This window comes from Varroa jacobsoni, unplaced genomic scaffold (assembly GCF_002532875.2).
Source record: "Varroa jacobsoni isolate VJ856 unplaced genomic scaffold, vjacob_1.0 scaffold_485, whole genome shotgun sequence".
In the NCBI taxonomy this organism is placed as follows: domain Eukaryota; kingdom Metazoa; phylum Arthropoda; class Arachnida; order Mesostigmata; family Varroidae; genus Varroa; species Varroa jacobsoni.
Genome location: NW_019213387.1, coordinates 220,436 through 240,089, shown reverse-complemented (window position 1 = coordinate 240,089; position 19,654 = coordinate 220,436). Strand labels below are relative to the sequence as shown.

At 44.8% G+C, this 19,654-nt stretch overlaps 1 long non-coding RNA gene across 6 annotated transcripts in view; it reads left to right on the top strand.

The window, feature by feature from the left end:
* The first annotated feature begins 726 nt into the window (after positions 1–726).
* Positions 727–19,654, top strand: part of LOC111260869 (uncharacterized) — a 32,860-nt gene continuing 13,932 nt past the window's right edge. The window contains exons 1-3 of one of the 6 annotated variants that reach the window (XR_015311238.1): positions 727–2,132; positions 15,011–15,290; positions 16,083–17,018. This is a non-coding gene — a long non-coding RNA (uncharacterized LOC111260869). The other 5 variants (XR_015311237.1, XR_002680593.2, XR_002680591.2 and 2 more) reach the window with 5 other exon arrangements.

Genomic DNA, 19,654 nt, shown 5'->3' with positions numbered 1-19,654 from the left:
TACGAGAGATAAAGGGTAGCAAATGGCGGTTTGTGTTTCGTTTTTATTTGTTGTTTCACTGGATTGAAGCGACTGCTTGAAAGGAAAGGTTTGTATGTAAGATTTCCATGGGAGATAAATTCTAATGCCCACTACCTCTTACGTGAATATAAAGACATGAGGGAGGCCCGGCGAGCGCATCTCTGAATCTCCTGCTGTGCAGTCAACCAAGCCCGCGTATCGTATTTGCGTCTGCTAAGAGAGGACGCGCTGCACAGCCTGCGCAGTGAAGGCTGCTCCAGTGTTCGAGCAACCCATTGGTTTGCCTCTCTATCGACGCAAAAGCCGAGCGATGGCTGGCAAAGCTCCAGCGTGAGCCGGAAGGACGCCGATCCATCTTACTTGATACTATCACCTACCGCCGTGTTTCTATCACCCAAGAGCAAAATGTGTCTGGAGAATCAGCCGAGAACGATGCTTCTCGATGTGTCCCTGCTTTACATCCGTTTTTACATGTGCGTGCCGTCTTCGAATTGCTTCTATTAAAATAAAATGAGAACCTGGAGTTGAGGCCTCGACATTGCCAGGTCTGCGACGTTCTATTCATATGTGTAAATGTATTCCAAATCTTATACGTATTTGCACATATAATAATCCGCACACAAAAATCTATTACATATATATATATATATATATATATATATATATATATATATATGTAATTTTTTTTACTACTTACTTCCCATATAATTCCAAAACGTCTGACGACCATCATTCTGGACCACGACCTTGGCCGTCAAGAAGTCTTTTTCTATTGATACTACAACTACACACTTCGGCAAGTTTCAGTGCCTTTTTCAGGAGACACAGGACAGTCGTTGACGTGACATCCTCCCCTTACGTCACTGTCCTGCAAACTGTCCCGCAGGCGAATTCTAGTCTTCTGATACACAGTGTCCGTTAGCTACCTGATTTGAGCTGGCGGTCCGGGAGGATGGTTTGCTATTCTCCGCCCTCTTCTATCTAGACGCCGTCACCGTTTCTTCCTGGTTATTCGACATCGTCCTGCTCAGGCTCATCAACCATTGAGCCAAGTAGCCAGCCACCAAGCCAAGCTGAGTCCTTTTCATTTATCGCATCCTGCTTCTTCTCCTTGTCTTTTTACTCCTCGGCTGAAGAAGGGACAGCATGAGCGCTGTCCCTTGGACACCAGTTACAACGAAAAGATCGCACTTGGCCGCGATCCAACTTTTCAATTTGCGCGTTTGCGCTACACCCGGCGCTGCCACAACGACTACTACAACTAGCCCTCATGCTTGGAATCTGGGGTCAGACCTTGCTCGGCTCCTCGACACTGCCGCCGGTGATTTTTGCTATTGCTGTGCTACCCGTGTCGCAAGGCGTATATATTCGAGTTGGACGGGACAGGGAGATTTGTGCGGAAGGGACATTGTTACTTTTCTCCCTTCTTGTTAAGTCGTTCATACTCACCCCCGGTTGTTCTCAAACTGCTTCTCGAAAAGTAAGCTGTCCTGCCTGCTCTCGTGTTCTCTCTTTGTGTCTGCAAGCTCTGCCTGCGAATTTGCCCCAGTGTGTGACCGAGTCTACATCATCTCTGGCTAGCCAGCCGACTCGGCCTGTAGCTCCTCTTTCACAATTCTTCTCCCACCGCTGCCGGTATTACTAGTGCCGTTTCGATGACATGAACGAGAAGCGAAGGAAGAGTGGCTGTAGGAAGGGAGTTGCTCAGAGGCCAATCGAGCATGTCATTTGTGTGTTGTGTGGCTTGGTCCACAGCTCGTCGTGGCGGGACGGCACCATCTTTTTGAATCGTAGCTGCTGGCTAAGTAGATCTTCCATTCGGGCGCTGTCGCAGTAGGCGACAAGTAGCAGTAGGAGTGTCGACGGCGGCGGCAGCAGAAATAGTCGTTGAGTTCCCCAAGTCCTTACTTTCAAGATCCATCGAGCGAACTCCGCAAACAAAATCTTCTTTCCTATATAGATGGGTAGGCTACCCGCACTCAAGAACGTGTAAGGCTGATGCCTGTATGGCGTGACGCTCTAGTTACTGCAAGTACATACGAGCGAGAGTTGCATCTTCCTTTCTTCACAACTGAATCGTGCTGCGAAGCCATTCGTTCGTTGTCAGCCCTGTAAGTACACTTATGAAAATTATCATCATCCAGATATGTATAAATTACAATAAAGAAGTGGCAAATATACGACTCATAACGGCTGTAACAATACTGGACGGGTGACGGGAATAAAAGACACATGATAAAATTTTAACTAGGGCAAAGTGAAGCAAGATTAATTTCCTCACATGTTACAGAAGTATGTCTATAGTGAAGTCGATTAACGGCCAGAACAATGATCTGATAGGCCATAAAAATACTTTAAGCATAAGTGAGCATAAGTGTTTATAATTCTTCTGCAGATTTCAGCTAACAGGAAGTGTTGAAGGATTTGTACTTTCATACGTTTAGATGTACCACTCAATGAAGGTATAATTTCTTGTGCAAACAAATACGTTGCTTTAGAGGATACCGCTTCGTGAAATCTAGAGTACTAATAGCACTTAGATGGATCATTGGTTCTCTACTTATAAACTATAGAAGCCAGGCGTAATCATTAACATTCAGTACTAAAACTGATCAACAGGCCTCTCTATGTTTTGAGTTACGTTTGGTATTGCTGTTAAGCATTCCACCACACAGCAGGCCAATAGACACTGTCGAAAATCGACTAACCAACCTCGACAAACTCAAGGCTTAGCTATCACTCTGACGCTTTACAAAGCCTTCTGATAAGGTGACGTTTTACAATTTGCGATGTAATTTACTCTCTAGTACTACGTAATTGCCTATTGAGCCTAATTCTACGCTTGTCAACATTGCCGTTAGAGATATTTGAATTGAAAGAGAGAAGTCCGGTTTTGCGGACCGCATTTTCAGGTGATGATGGCGCAAAATAGCGCGCAGCGTGGCGCGGCCAAGTTCGGCTTACAATATATATATGTAAGCCCTAATCATTTGGCTGTCTACTTGCGCTATCACAGACACCTTTAAAAAAACGGCATGATAGAAAAAGAATGTCTGACGATGACGTAACGTTAACACGACAACACGGTGCCGGCTGGAGCTAGGCTCAACTGTATTAAAACAACCTTTCCATGGCCATTTCTACGGAACAGCTAAACCAACGTCCTCCTAGGGGAGAGCTAGGGGTTTCCTGATTTTAGTTAGATAGCTCAAATGGCAATAAGTAATCTTTACTCAAAATCTCAAAAGTAGATAAGAGACCCAAAGCTCCACAATAGGTGAATACCGGGAAGTCGGTACCCACACATCGATTGATAAAAACTAGTTGGGCGACTTTATTGGGCGCCCAAGGATCATACGAGGTCAAACAAAGCTGATTTGACCATTCTATCACCTCCGATGCAGCGTTATTTCTCAAAAACAAGTCCTACAACAATGTTCCGACAAAGCTGTTGAACTTTTAATCTATAAATTGTAGCTGGGGTAGCAGTACAACTTTCCTCGTCTACATTTACCATCTTGTTCCACTTTTTATTGTTGTTGTCTTAGCTAGCTTACCTCTCCTTACATTAGTACTTTGACTAGTTGGAAGCCAATGACATTTGTTTTCCCTTGATAAATGCAACTTCAGCATAAGCGTTTACTAATCAACATCCACAACCCAAGCTTACATTAGCCCATGTGCGAGAATATTATGAACGTTGTCATGGGTAAGTGAAAATCCTTTTGTTTTGCCTTCGTTGATTTTTTATGCCTCCATTCATCCGTTGCTCAAGACTTGACGAAAGGAGTATTAACGGCGACAGCATCGCCTCAGCAGTAGTAGTGGGAAATAGTTGTAGAGCATTATACACACATTGGCCATAAACCATGAGTCGTAAGCAAAGAACGGCAGTGGCCTGTAGCGGTTACCAGTTGGCCTCCTATTATAATATAGAGTCAGGCGTGGGTCGTTTAACAAGTGGAAAGACGTAAAGTGATAGGGCCTGACAAACTGGCCGGCTGCTAATTGTCTTTTCGCTTGCTTGCCTGACTGCCTGGGCATTGTTTGCTCCGTAAGTCTTTCGGCAGTAGAAGGCCAGGTAGGCACGAGGGATGGGGTCGGGCAGAGAAATGTAAAAGTAACTTCAGTAATAGAGGGGAGGTGTGGTGTAGTTATTCTATGAGATTTCTTGGGTCGGTGCGTTGGCACTTTTGTGGCATGACCGATCTCCCTTGCTAGGTATCGCTCGCCCCCCCCCCCCAAACGTGTTTCAGCTGAAATAATCAGTTGAATTGGACGGAATGACGGTTTAGCCACTTTCTCACATTGCCGAGTCATGTTATGGCGTTTCAACAGTAAGTCTGCTCTCACTAGCTGCTTGACGTGGATAGCGAATTGAAAGGCAGCAGAAGGAGGTCCGTGCTTTTTTAGCAGGCGGCAGCCTTAGAGTCAACAACTTCGTTTTGTATGAGTTGTTGACTCCAAGAACGAAGATGAGACTGGGTTTACGACTACACTATAAGAAAGGACATCAAATGGCGAAATAAGTTTCGTGTAGATCACACGCTCAACAAAAATACTACAGAGGGAACACGACGAACAGGAAGTGGTTGACAATGTTGTTGACCAAAAAGGACTTGGGCCCCGTTTAGCTTCACGGTGTTCCTATCATTTCTTATACCTATTTTACCTCGCAATACTAAAAAATTTAAACTGTTTTCAGCGCAATATAGGCAGTTACATTGAAGGTTCTTACTGCTGTAGTGTTAACAAGCACTGTTCCCACGAAAAGTGACACTATCTCAAACATCATTGTCACTATCATTTCAAGCAGTAATATGTAGCACCAATCACGCAAGAAGGTCCGGATAGGACAGAATGACAGCGTTCGTTGGCAGGACTAGGGAAAAGCAATAGAGGTAGAAGATGGTAAGTGCAGTAAGACACAGAGACGAAGAAAAGTAGGATGGACACGAAGCGCATAGACGGAAAATAAAAGTCAGTTGAGCTTTTGCTACGTTGAGCCAACGCTACATCAGCCATGTGGAGTAGCAGTGGTAAACGTATGTTCCGTTTAACGCAGTGCATGCGAAAGGACCGGGCAACTAGGCTCGGTGACGAGGAGCAGTAACTACGCAGTTTTCTCACGTCGAGCTAACTACAGCGGCGCAGCTCGAGACGTAGTCTAAAGGCATGATGGGATTGAGCGGAGCTGCTACTGAGCTAGTTCGCTGAGTTCGTTGGTACATAGGTTCGAAGTAGAAAAAACCTCCTCGCATTACGTTCGGGTCTCCATATACAACTAGTACGTTCTCGTTTCTTTCTCGTCGTTTTCCGCGTGAGCATGGCTAAACAAACGTACCTTCCGTCTCTTTCTCTCTTCAGCTGTAAATGGCGCTCAATCTGCGCCAAGTCTCCATCGCACGGTCGCCGTCCTTCATTCTCACGCCAATACTACCTTTGAGAGCTTATCTCGCTGAGCTACTATCAGAGCTACGGCACAGGGCAAAGAGTTTTGCCTTCAGGCTGATGGCGTTTGAGGCGAATGGGGTTAACGGTCTGAAAGGAAAACACTGGACAGCCTGTAACAAGAGGCGTATAATGCATCTACTGTTTCACGCAAAGGGTTGGATATGACAAAAAAAACGAGCTATCATTGATTCGATGATTTTTCAGTTTAGTCACCATGCTAGTATAACGTATGCCGAACTTGTTTTTACAGTAAGTGCATTTGTATTTAATGCCATTATCAATGGAACATTTGTTACATAGGCAGATTCATCAGCCGGCAAGGTTTACGAGTCACACTGCTACGGTGATGTGCAATTCATTATAACCAGAAGAGCCAGGGTGATCCAGCAGCCCGACTATCATTAGAAAGCAGCATAAAAAAGAGAAGCAGTATCCTCTAAACGCGCCCAACATCATCACAGAATAAAATTGCGTCTATATCATACTTTTCGTTTCTTTGCCTTCGAAACACGAAGTCGTGCCGGCTTCACAGCTTCATCGAATGCAAACTATCTCTGTGTCCATGTACGGCATTGGAATGTTCAAGGTCTGGCATTTCCATTTTCTATCTTTATCACTCTGTGGTTGATTTTTCTCGTTGGCGCCGTTTGTTAAACGCTGTGAGATGCCGCGCTAATGCTGCAGTTCTTCCTCCATCGACGTCATGAAAGACAAACTGTCTATCATCTTCAAGCAAAACGTCGAGCGAATTCATTTCGCCACTTCCCCAGCGGCGTCCGTCGCTTTCGCGAGCGCTCCAATCGAAATTTACAAGAACCGTGAACGAATTCTATGCGATGGACATATACAGCGCCCACTGCGACACCGATGTCCTGAGGGCAGGCACGCTCGTTCGCTGGCTAATTCGATCGTACGCCGAACCGTCAAGTCAAAGCTGATATTCGGGAATCTTAGCGAATTAGTAAATTCATGAAGTCGCGCTTACGTTCAGCATTGCTCCGTCGCTCGAGATTTACAAATCACTTGCCAGAAAAAAAGGACAAGGCGCGAGTTACCATACTGCCGCATTGCTTCGTCTGTACACAAAATCACTTAGACGCCTCGTATTGGTGCAGTATTCATATACTATAGTAGCGCAGGCAGATGCTGTTATATTCTAAACTTATGATATATATTATTGCTTCTAAATGTATCCATTTTCAAGTTCCAATGCGTCGCTAACCATTGCTTTAAACTGCTGATTCGCAGCGTAAGCATTATGTCTACTTCCAGTGTCCTACATAAACGTTGTGGTTGTCCTTAAAATCTGTGAGTAAACAAGTTACGATTAACGCATCAGAGGAAGTTTCATTTTTGTGACAAAGTAAATGTGAAGTCCATGTCGGACATTTTGTGATTGTTTTTACCGAAGGAAAGAAAGGAGGCAAACTACTCAGCAGCCGACCGGCACAGCGAGTAGTGCGATGCGTATAAAAAGATGAAATCCTCTTTTGCATTTTGCGGGATTCAACTCTCTGGATCATCAAGCTATCTCTCCGGATTCGAGACAGCAGCACTATCCTTGCCGCGTTGGCGTCGCTATCCATGGTACTTCTGCTGGTCTTTCGCTTCTGGTTTTGCAGTGGTAACTACGGGCAATGCCAACACTGACTTGAGGCCTCCACCCACCTTATTTGTCGATAGTAACGCGACGACGGCCTCGAATAACCTTTGTACCTGTCTTCTATACTGAACAGCCACCCTTGATGCTAAGTTGGCTTGGTTCTTCACAGCGCCCTTGGACGGCGACGCTGACACAGGCCCTCGATGAAGCCGGCTCACGTCGTTCCATCGATGCTTCTGTTTACAGTGGGCGCCTCGTGCACATACACATATTCACGCGCAGCGACCTACAGCAAGCTTCTTCGTTATGTCGTTTTTCCTCTCAGCCCACGTAAAACTCGTCTACCCCGAGGAAGCACGAGATGCAGTTCGAAAGAGGCAGAAGAAGGATCGAGTGGCGAGAAAAGCATCGAAGAATGCTTCGAGGTATGCACAAGATGTGGTACTCTTCTGTGCATTCTATGTATGTGAGTGTTCAGCTGCCTGTGTGGTGCCTTTTCTGTTTCGTGCATGCGTGACAGTGTGTTTGTGTGTCTGCGAAGGATCTGTGGATGATGAGTCGCATTATAGGCATCCAAAGGTATCCACAGCAGAGACGGTATGGTAGCTAGTTGTAGAGGAATGGATAGGAGGTGGGGGATGCTGGCTCATCGTTTGGATCTAGTCCTAGAGACGTTCGTTGCTGTTACCTTAGGTGCTCAAGGACCGGTCGGTCGACAAGGCGACGAAATTAGCTTGACACCCAACGCCCGATCCCGTTGCCGTCCGCATCGCTGCTCATCTGGGTCATGGCATCACGTTTTTGTTCCTTATTTATATCTGCTCACCTTATCCTCTAGGCCTGCTCCTCACAGGCGTGCCCTCGCAAAAGCCCCTGCGGCTCTATGGCACTCCAAGCACTATTCTTCCTCTCCTTTTACGCACTTTCGCCTTTGCAGAAACTCACCCGTTATCTCACTCATCTCTCGACGTGCCGTCGCCGTTGCCCTGTTCTCTCTATGAGACTACTAGCCCACCTACGCTGTAGCTCCTGTACTGGCTCAGCCGACCAGCGGCATACGGGCTTGGCTTCTACACAGTTGCCTTTAGCAGCTAGGTAACCGAGACGGCAAGAAGGTACCTAATTACCTCGCTATATAGCTAACTTTGCTGAAAAGTAATGATATATAGACATCAGGCACAGGTGACAGAAGAAACTTAGGTTGATTGCAAGGCCAAAGCAGAAATCACGTCTCGAGGTTGTGTCGTATTGAAATTTGATGTTCCTGAATGCAACATCGAATTTCAATTTGACACATAAATACTAGCGACACATTACTAGCTTGAACCGACCTTGATTCCTTACAAAATCTGAAACGAGCTGGATATAATAAGTGGACGTCAGAAAAAAAAGGTTTATCACAATAGTGCTAGCATAGCTTTGTTGAATTTGGCTCGTATAACGTAACTTCCTAAAAAATCGCTAATGGCTGCAACCGTGGTTCGATTCATGACCATCAGTTAACAACGGTCCGCGAAACCGCAACCACTTTAAACGTCTCAGTTGAACATTTTTCGCTACTTTAATTTCGTTTTTATGAAAACTCTGTATGAAGTTCTATCTAAATACACAGTAACTGCTATTACAAGGTAAAACACCATGTAGCCCTGTAAAGCGATGATTTAAGGAACGCCGAGCAAGTTCGTATAATAGCCATAAGTCTAGTGCGACAAAATTGGGCAGCGGACGCGTTTGAGTTCATTCGAGCTTGAGGCACTACGTAAGCCGTCGGGGAATAATCGTTTTGGGTCCGGCAGGGCTTAGGGTCGAGCGGGGCCGCTCGCTCACGACCTTTTACGGACCTGGCCTGCAGAGCAAATAGGCTTTATATGTTGTGCAAAAACTCTTGCCTTCATTGAAAACCCTGTGATAAGGCAACTGGGCGAAAAGGAGAACTCTTTCTTAATGTAAGGAGAAAAAATTAGGTGAGCTTCGAAGGCGGGATTTTAAAGGACGTTTCACCTGACGTAATCAACACCCTACCACGGGTGGTATTGTTATAAGCACATGTCTTTTCCAAATTAGATACTGCAAAGTCGTTGAGTTTGAGGTTTGTATTGAATACTGCTGTCAATAATAGTCATGCCTGTTGAATTATCAAACTCGACCGACATAGCGCACCTGGAAAGTTAAAAGATTATCCCGTTACCTTTAGTATACGCGAATTGAAGTCAGTGAAATCTACCGGTACTATCTGAGACTGACAGTTTAACTAGTTCATTGAACCCATAATGTATGTATGAAGCTTATGAAGGAAGAGAGAACAGCTTCATACAGCCTTCAGTTGTCGTTTCGTTAAATAAGAAAGCAAACGGGGACTGTATACATGTAGTGACCCGCTCCTCAACAACATTAAGCATCATAACATTTTCTTCAATCCGACTCAGACCTCATTTTCTTCGATCGCACTTCAACCGATCTCCAGTTGCCTCATTGAGCCGACTGTATGAGATTGGTAAGCGAATGAAAAACTAATGTACATTGCTATAATGCGTTAGATAAATCGGACCGGATTTCGCACCCGGTGCTTTTGTCCAATTCTACAGCTTATGGAATACAATACATCTCAACTTATGGCGATTGTCTCGAGGAGCTCGCATCTTGTTGCTCCACAGGCTGACCTTCGACCTGCGGGATAGTAGAGCAGGGTCTTGGCTTTCGGAACGAGAAGAGACGAACAGGACCTTCGCTGTTCGTTCCGGTTACTGTTGAGTCAGCACCTTCCTTCCTTCCTGCTTCCGCAAAAAATGGTGTCCTCGACTGAGTGCCAAGTGTCGTTCAGCAGCATTGGCGCACGGACGATGTACTCCAGCATAGCAAGGGATCATGTCAATTCATCTGTAAGAGAAAAGATGGAGCTCTAATAGGAGGGAAAGGGCTCAAGGTGAGCAATGTAGGTATCTAGGCACTGTCTGTTGTTTCTTTCTACTTTTCAGTAGAATGGTGTGAAACTTATATCTGTCTATATTAAATGTGGGAATAATCAGGTACGATCATCGTCCGTTTGTTGATTATGATGCACCGGAAATGGCGAGTGTAGCCCCTGGACCTTAGGCAACTGATCACATCGTTGCCTCGCCGTTGAAGAAAAAAGGGGCAACAGCAGCAGCAGACTAAAGGCATCCAAATTCTCTTTTTCATTACTCAGGTTGCCATTGACGTTAACGGCGACGCTAATGATGTCTTTTTCTTTCCTGTTTTCCTTCGCCCTTTATCCATCTCGTAGGTATCCGTCCATTATACTATCGTTATTGCTTACAGCTTTGTTTCATGCAGTTCATCCATACCTGCATAGGATTGATTGCTTGACAAACAAATCCACGGCGTCTTGATCTTCGTAACTAAGGCGATTGCTTCTGCGTACATGAAAAGGACGAATAAGGGTCAACAAGAGAATAAAGCAAAAGGAAACGGATTGACGTCCAGGTGCTGTTAATGCTCGTTTCTCATCAATAACGATAATACAGTTTAGCCATTAGTAAAGATGTGGTGATCTTAGCTCCAAAAAGAAGTCAAATGAATCTGAAACGTAATCAACCAGCAGGCTAGTCACCTACCGCCTAGGAAAAAGATAGGGCACCCATATGTATAAAGCAAACGAAATGGATAAAAAGAGGATGTGCACGTATATGTGCGGGGATCAGGGGCATTTAGAAAGGGGACAGCCGCAGTCCCACTAAATAGCAGTATAAAGGCAAGACGAAGGGGAAAAATGACCATGGGATGACATGAATGCGCTTGTTTATGGAGGGATGTGATCTAAGCTGTGTAGGCCAAATAAAAGGGTGCCGCCTACTCACAAAGCCTAAAAATCCAAGGAGAGATGCCTAGAAAGAAATGCATTCGTGCTCCGAGCACAATCACCAAGAAGGGGTGACACGAGTACAAGCATGACCTTGAAGATATGCCTCGCCCTGCGACTATGCGGTGTTGAGAAATGATGCCGAATAGCAGACGAAACGGAACGCGTAAAAGAGCAAATGTCACACGGAAGAAGAGTCATCGATTGTCGCGCCTTGCTCTACTATATTGCTGCGGTGTGTAGCATGGTGCTATGGTGAGGTACCGGCGATAGTAGCACAGAGGCGACTGCTTCTGCCGCAGTTATGGTTTCCGGTACAAGTAGTAGTGGCAGTGACGGAAAGGGGTTCACAGCAGTGGCGGAACCCGCAGGAGCAACAAATTTGTGTCGACACTTCTGTAAGCGGCAGTGGCAGTGGCCGAAAAGGCAATGATTTCGACTTTCAGTGATATACCGATGTGGCGAAAGATGGTGGGGCTTGACAAGGGCGTATTGAGGGCGCGAGGATGTTGCGCCCGCTCTTTTGCCGTTACTGTCCTGCTCCCCATTCCTTCTGCTCCCGTTTGTCGACGTTCAGGGGTGTAACGAAACGTAGCAAAAGGGTGCGACATCTAGGTGGCGGGGGTGGTACAGAAAGCCGAGAAAGTGAAGGCCCTGAGGCTACCGCAGACCAGAGAAAGAAAGGGTGGCGTTGGTGCCATGTATGTAGTCATAGCCATTGCCAAGCGGGTGAACGCTCGCTTGTAAATGTGCACTATGTAAAAGCAGGCAGGCGGGCAGGCTCGTGTTATGTGGTATTTCCATGTGAATGGAAGATTGAGGAGTCGCCGTAGTGGCACTATTGGGGCCCTACCCCCGTATGCAGCCACGGGGACGTAGCAGCGGAAACCGCTGACGCCACGGCGGCGGTTCGTTTCTTTCAAGTTGTCGACATGCAGAACGTGCGGTACTACCTCTTCCGTCAACCCTGACTAACCGACGCCAGCACATGCTACCTCCAAGCGTCATAGTCTACATCCCGAAACTTCTATTTGCTCCTTGCCTGTTTGGCGACGCGCTCGCCATTGACGTGCTATGGTGTCGCTCTTCGCAGAGCACAAACGAGCCGTATTTGAAGACTGCAGCACATCACACATACAACCCCGACACGGAGCTTTCATTTTTTATGGTACTTCGGGTGAAATCTGCCCCTCAGTCCTTGAAATCAAGCAAAGCGGGTTTAAATCAAGCAGAAATGCTAAAATCAAGCTTTAAATCGTTTTTACTATTATATAGTTTTATTTTTAAAGGTGATTTAACATCCAGAAGTCAAAATCGTTTTAGTCTTTCTGAATGCAGTTAAGCAACCTCTGGTCGGCGCACAAACAAGAAAGATTAGAAGTGGTATTTCAATGACTTTTCCTTGGTAATAATGCAGTCTTAGTTTCACGTCGGTTTTTTTGCCTCAATATGATTATATAATATGTGTAATAACATTTGGTCTATGAGCACAAACGCGTGAGAGAAGATTGTGTGTGTATCAATGAAATTTATAATTCGTTTGCAAACATTGCTTTTTTACTGCTTTTACACAGGATTTTTACTATGTCTCTACAAATGTCTTTCACGGTTTGTCTAGAGTAACGAATTAAACTGTATTAGTTAGCGAAGTCATCCATCGCTGTGTGTTACCATCGTAACTTCCAAGCAAATACAGTGAGGTAGTCACACCTCCTATAATCAGAAGCCAGCTTAGCGGTATGCGAGATCGCTTCCCTTGTCTGTAGCGAAACCTATGGAGACTATCTAGGTAAACACGTCTATTTAAACAAAATATAAATGATTCACATACAACTACGTAAGGCCATCAACAAATCGATGGCTATCATGCTTCACTGAATTAGATTTTCTCGTCGTAACGGTAAATAACAGTGATACGTTTCTCACGACACGATTATTTTGGGAACCCTAGATAGTACGCGACTGTCTTTTCTGCAAGAACTTTTAGGAGCTTTCAGTGATTACATACCCTATTTCTAGAGTGTATAAGCTTAGGCAACGGGCGGAAACCTTTGTCCAGCAATTTCTCTAATTTCCGCACAACAACTCGATACGTCTTCTAGTTAGTTCAAGCACAGCCAGGACACCCATCGACAGAACGGTGTCCGTAATTGTAAAACGTTTATATACTGGCAATTCTGTTACGTTGAACAGTGCTTTCCAGCCGGTGTGTTGGATATATCGGTTGTAAACTGCAAACATAGTGTAAGTAAGTCGCTCTCCGTTAGATTACTGTGTGTTACAATCGCCGTAATACGCCCTATAGGTTTTCTCAACACCTATGTACACATCGCATTCATAGAGAGGTTACGTGAGGTCCTTCATAATAGAGCGTTCAATAGTAGAGTTCGTTTCCATAAAGAGGTATTATTCTATTTGTGGACCGGCTCAATTGAACAAAAAAAAAAGCCGCTCAACGGTTCGACAAAACGTATACTTTAATAGACCATAACTAGCTGATACAGTCAATTCACACAGCCATGTTTTGTAGGTTGCATGCATGTTTCTAGATGTATTTTTATTGTTTTTAATTATTTTCTATTTAGACCTTTGTCAAGTTTAAAACTCGGTAATGATTGCTCTCACCACCAAAATTTTACCTCACGTCCGTGTTATTAATCAGGTATAATTAATAAAAGCTAAATCATAAAAATGTTCTTACAATGGCTACACATATTGATTTGAATAAAATGGGCCTCAAAAAGAGAACAGAAGGCTCCAATAGCGGTTGGCCCGCCTAGTTGATTTGTTACGGTCTCTATGATTTCCTTTTACCGATTAGTTCACTGCGTAGTAAAGGAAGATCGACCAAGGACGAGAAAGGCCCACCTACACCACTTCGGTTACCAAACGGTGGCGGCAGAAGGGCGCGCCCAGTTCGAAGTGCACCTCCGTCGATAGCCGGCAGCCGCGAACGCAGTTTATCTTAATTTAAAAACCATCAGGTAATAATGAGGGAGGATGTGTCTCAATTGATATTAAGCACTCCACTCAGAGCTGACGTCGGCTTACGGACTGCCCTTCCGGCCTGAGTGCCTTTTGTAACTTCCACTTTGGTCTAACCGAAAGTTCAGCTTAGGTAGGAGGTCTACATCAGTGTAGAACGAAAAAGATCTGTCTGAGAGGTAAAACTGGGTTCAATACGAATATTGGTTTTTACAGTGACGATGAAAGTAGCCAGGGAAATAAAACGCGTCCGAGCGCTCGTCGCAGGCCGCGATTATTTGGATAAGGGCAATCGAAGTATGTTATGTTTGCTAACTTTCTTTTGTATTTGTATTTGTTATCTACGTTTACCAAGGAAGTCAACTTCACTAACTTTGATTTGTGTAAAGGTCCTTGTGATGACAGGGTAATTCTGCTAAAATTCCATTATCCGTACCAACTTTTGATGACGTAACATTTGACATCAGTGATTTCCAAGGGGCCGCACCTAAGCCATTTACACATTTGCCATTCTGACCACGTGGCAATAGCGGCAACGGGGCCATACGTATCGGCTTTTGGAGCAGGTTTGGGGCTAAACGAAAATATCTTAATTATATTTTAATAATTATGGCATCTTCATTACTGAGCGAAGTTTGATGTAATACGAACATGATTTAGTTATTTTAAACTTACTCCAGGTTGTTAAAACGTGGTTCCTCTTGTTTAACCGCTGCATGAAAACTGTCGTTATAAAGCATCTTAACTGCCTTACAGTCCTTTTTATAAACCGTCCGGCAAAATCTAATGTATTCTCTCCGAAAAGTTATCTCGTGACATCAGATTAGTTACAGTCGATAACGGTACCGGATCGATATAGGCACCGTTACGCTGAACGTACATTCGTTAATTTCTAGATTCACATTTGCTGGTCGTCGCTAATAACTAACAATGGCCGCGGAATCGTCGCCGGGGTGAAGCTTTCACATACGATGATTCCAAAAGCGATTTGTGTCTTTTGCAATCCCTGCAGTTTCACCCCTCTTCTGTCGTTAGTGATTTCATTCTTTTCGCGTGCTCTTGACACAAATTTGACTCTTTTTCTCTTCTTTTCATTTGGCATTCAGGTGAGAGGAAAGCGATTGCAGCAATCGAAAGCCCAACTCGGACCCATTTGAGATGCAGTAGAGCAGCTAACTGAACCAAGATACAGTAAAGAACTTGCGTGACGTAAGGCGGTTTTCCTTTTTCCAAGAGGATACCAAATGCACAACCTGACTCGTGTGTGCCACTGTCAACGCCTCCCTCTTGACCACCGTACTCTAATCATTTCCTTCTGGGTAAACAGAGAAGTGTTTCCCTCAGACTGAGAAATAATAGTGTTACCTAGGCGGAGCAGCCTCAAAGGTGAGCATCAGCACCAAGTAGCCCTAAACGAAAAGACCTACCCAATACCCAACGTAAGCTTGCTCAGAAAAAGACGGCTGAGTCTTTCCCTCTCTATTCCACCTTCACAGTACACTGGCTGCTGTCAGCAACACCCGCTAGTCGCTTGCGTCTGCTACTGATTCCGCCCGCCTATGCATTGCTACGGAGTCTTGTCAGCGAACCTGACCATTCTCGTTGTGTCTGTCGTGTACGACGACGCTATCCCCACTTTAAAAATTGTTCAGAAGGATCTGGCTGAATCACTGGAAAAGTTACTGGACACAAGTCGACGGACAGCGTGGCTGGTTAAGCGACCCGAAGCAAAGCTGGATGGATAGTCACAACTACTATTATTGAAGACTGTGATACTAACCGCTGTTACCAGCACCGCCCCCACCATCGTCATTCCCTGAACGAAAAAGGGCGTCTGCATTAACTACGAAATTAGACTTGAACTTTGTGGATGAATGCGAAGCCGGCAATGCCGAGGAAAGTACCAGACAGAAAAGCGAAGTGGAAAAAGGGACACGAAGATAACGTAGTGACAGCGACGAGTGGCATGAACGAGTGGGCCGAATGGAAGTGAATGTTGTCGCGTGCTCTTCTTCTGTTCTGTCAACTTCTCTCTCTTTGCTACATCCCCTTCATTACCTCTTCAAGCATTAGCCTTTCTGTCCATAGCCCCCGTCCCCACTGTCCTTCCCAGAACAGGGCTTTGACAGTCGCTCCCTCTGTATCTTCTCTGACCGTCTGCCATTCGTCCATTCGCAGATGCTGTCCCAACCGGCCGGTTTGCCACGCATTTCCTTTCAATTCCACAGCCGTCCGTTGCATCCCTTCCTGCTCATCTGCAGACTTTGTTTCCCCGGGGCTCAAGTCGACTCGTCGAGTTCGTTGTCAGCGGTTACTGGCCAAACTCAAACTCCTGTGGGCTCACTTACTTAGCCAGCCTTTGTACAGAAAAGAGGGTTAGACCGGGTTAGTAGTAGCTAAACACTCTTCACTCCCCGGCTATTCCTCCAGAAACACGCTTGTTTGCCTGTGTAGCGCTCATTTTCCACGTCCGTTCAGTGGTCGCGTTGCGGTTACTACAGCAATCGTCAACAGCGTCAGGCGACGAGTCCACGAATGAGCTTGGTCCGCACTCTCATGAGCGTCATCAAGAATGAGAAGATGATAGCCGACCTTATCGCAAGTGAATGTTGTTTGGCCTAGTACGATAAGTGTTTTGTTAACAGTTACAGCAGCCAGCTGGCAGACGGATGGCGTTTTAAAATGTAGCTCAGCTGAATCAAATATCTCTTTCACTATTGGAATTAGTTTTTTTCGTAGTCAGCTTAAATTTGAAAGGTTATAAAGCAACCTATACGGTTTATTTTATCCTTTATGTTTCGAGTGTTTAAATCGATGTCACGTGTTTCTAGATACCAATAATAAACGAATATAGCTACAATGTAACTTAATGCGCCAAAAAACAATGATAAACAAAGAGTGACGATAATATTAAATGATGGGTAGATATTTCGATTGCGGAAAGAAAGTAACCTTGGCTTAACTATTTTTCACGCACGCGTGCTTAGATGAAGAAGAGGAATACACATAATGGAGGCTCTGTGCTACTAAGACTAAGATTGGAAAAGATTATAGCGTGATCGCAATCGCTGCTTGAAATAAATTATTGCCTGAAGGCCAGATCAATCCTCTAAATATTGGAATTGAATTGAGAATCTAAATTATACTCAAATGCTTATAGCAGCACAAAAAATTCTCTACCAGCGTAGAAAATGCATAAACTGTGTATCCTAAAATTTCATAAGGGTTCGAATTTTACTGCATTTAGAACCAACGTAAAATTTTGGACGCATTTTTTCAGGCGTGACAAGACGTTGTTGGCAATGATGGTAAGAAGGTGGTAAAACTAAACATCTCTACATGATTCGACTTTTGTATCGCATCTCCATATTGACAGCCACAGAGATGTCAGACAAAGTTGCATTCGAGTAACTTGTCCAAAATCCGCCCACTAAGTTGAAAGACGTTACACATTGAAATATCAAGCTAAACAGAAATAGAAGAATCTATACTATGCTACAAACCCGCGCCCTATTTGATTTTATCCCCCCTGGGCACTCTCTTAAACACAACACACAGTCTTGTCAGGTTCCGTGTTAGTGATCATCATGTGTTAACTAGGCGTTCCTGGTGAACCAAATATCTCGATCGACTGAAAAAAAAATGGCATCTATTACCAGAAGTCGACAAACTGTTTCAATGTTGACATCTCTTATACTTTCTAAACAATATCATACTTCTCGTTTGCTTACTGTGTATTACAAAATACAAAGCGCACTCTGTATGGTCTCACGTCGCCGTGAAACTGTCTAAAACTATCTAATCAGTCCTAGCTGCTTATAATTCCGGATCTATTTTCTCACACCGGTGCAGTGTTAGCGTGACTGCCTATTCACCTTAAACGTATAGAGGGGCCCTACGTTCAAATTTGGGCATGGACAGACTGCTATTCTGCAATAAAAAGCCCAGAAAGAGGAAAAGCGATGCATCTAGCGATTGTGCCTTCTTCTGCTTGGTCGTATCAGGTCTCTTGTGTTCAGCTCTTAACCCCGAGTTGTCCTTGAAGCATGCTGCGAAATCGCAAGCTGACCAAGAAAGGAGAGCTGAGAGGCAGCTGCAGAAAATGTTAGACAGAAAGGGTTTAGCTCAAATTAAGGACCATCAAAAACCTCGTTTTCGTATTGATTGTATAAATACCCTACAACAGTGTGGGCGTGATTGAGTCCAATTGTAGATGGATTATATACGTGTGAAGGAAAGTTCTGAAAGAAAATAATAAGTTGATATACCTTTTCGAGCGCAATGCCTGAAGGCCTGAAAGCTAGTGATTACTCCAAATCGAACAAAGATTTATCGATGCCATATACCGATTGCTAATGGTCGATTTGTCGAGTTGGGAAATAGCACCTGTGTCGTATTAATGGCTGTGTTTAATCTGGGAAATCCTATAGCAGAAACCTTGTCATCGTAGAGCCACATATTGTTATTTCAAATTCTCTGTTCTACTAATCGATTAATTGCAATCCTACAACCTAACACACATGAACGTCGTGTACATCGAATCTAAAAACTAATGTATTTTCGGTCTACACCCGCAGTGATACGGCTTCACATCTGTAATATAACGAACATCAAAGAAACCATCTCCAAAGCTCGACCAGGCCTATCTGCTATCTCTCAAATGCGAATTACCCGAACGTATATACACACTGCTTCGTATACTGCCCATTCTGAAATACCTACTTACGTGTGTGTTCTGTAAATCTAAGAATGAATAGCGAACCCCTCAAACAGTTCACTAGCTTCGAGCACATCAGCTACGGGTACAAGTATGTTGGAGATGTCTTCTCTTCTCGATTTGAGAGTCTCGACCAAGTGGTCTTCAGTTGACGATCGGCGACTGCCGCTAGTGTCTGTACGGTGGCCTGTGACGTGCAAAGCCGTACACAACCGCTGGTCACTGGTGTACTCTCCATTCAGGAGGACACCTACCCCTTCCGCCCTTTAACCCTTCGATCTTTCCCCCAATTGCCAACTCCTGCCGAACCTCCGATCGTAGCCTCGTCTTTCCCCCAAGCTGCCTCCTCTGGTCTCCACCCCTTAACCCTGCTCCCATTCCTTCCCCTCTTCATGTAGAAATAAACTTTTGGATGGCATCGAAAGCCCTCGCCGCTGCTTTTGCACGATCTCCTCTCTTGATCCATCTCTCTCGCTTTCACTCATCGGACGAAACTGCTTGCTGCGTCGTGCGTATGGAATTTCAATGCGAGCTCAGCATCCGCCTGTGCTTTATCGCGTTTGCCCGTGTGTCTGTCAAAACCTAGCCACACATCAACTTCAGCACAAGCAGGCAGAATCCCTAACCAAAGCCCTCTACAAATTCTATCTTCATCTTCCTGCACCGTCCCCCGCCCCTCTTTGAAACGCCCGTGTTTCGCTACCAAACCTTCCTCTTGTGAGCCACACAGCTATACGAACGCACACACTCGTAGATCTATACATATACATATATATATACATGCACGCTCAACTATACTCTACTTCGTTAAAGACTACTGTGCCAAAGTACTGGCCGGGTCTCCGCATATCCTCTCAATTTCGCCGATCCCAGAAATTCCACAGCCATTTTTTCGATAACGCGTAAAAAGCTGATGTTGTACTTTGTCCTGTTCACAGCGATTGCTGAAAGCCAAAGTGAGTCATGGTTACCGTGAAACATTCGTGCAATCGTACCGTCTCGTCCCATATGAGCGTCTATGACATGGCACTCA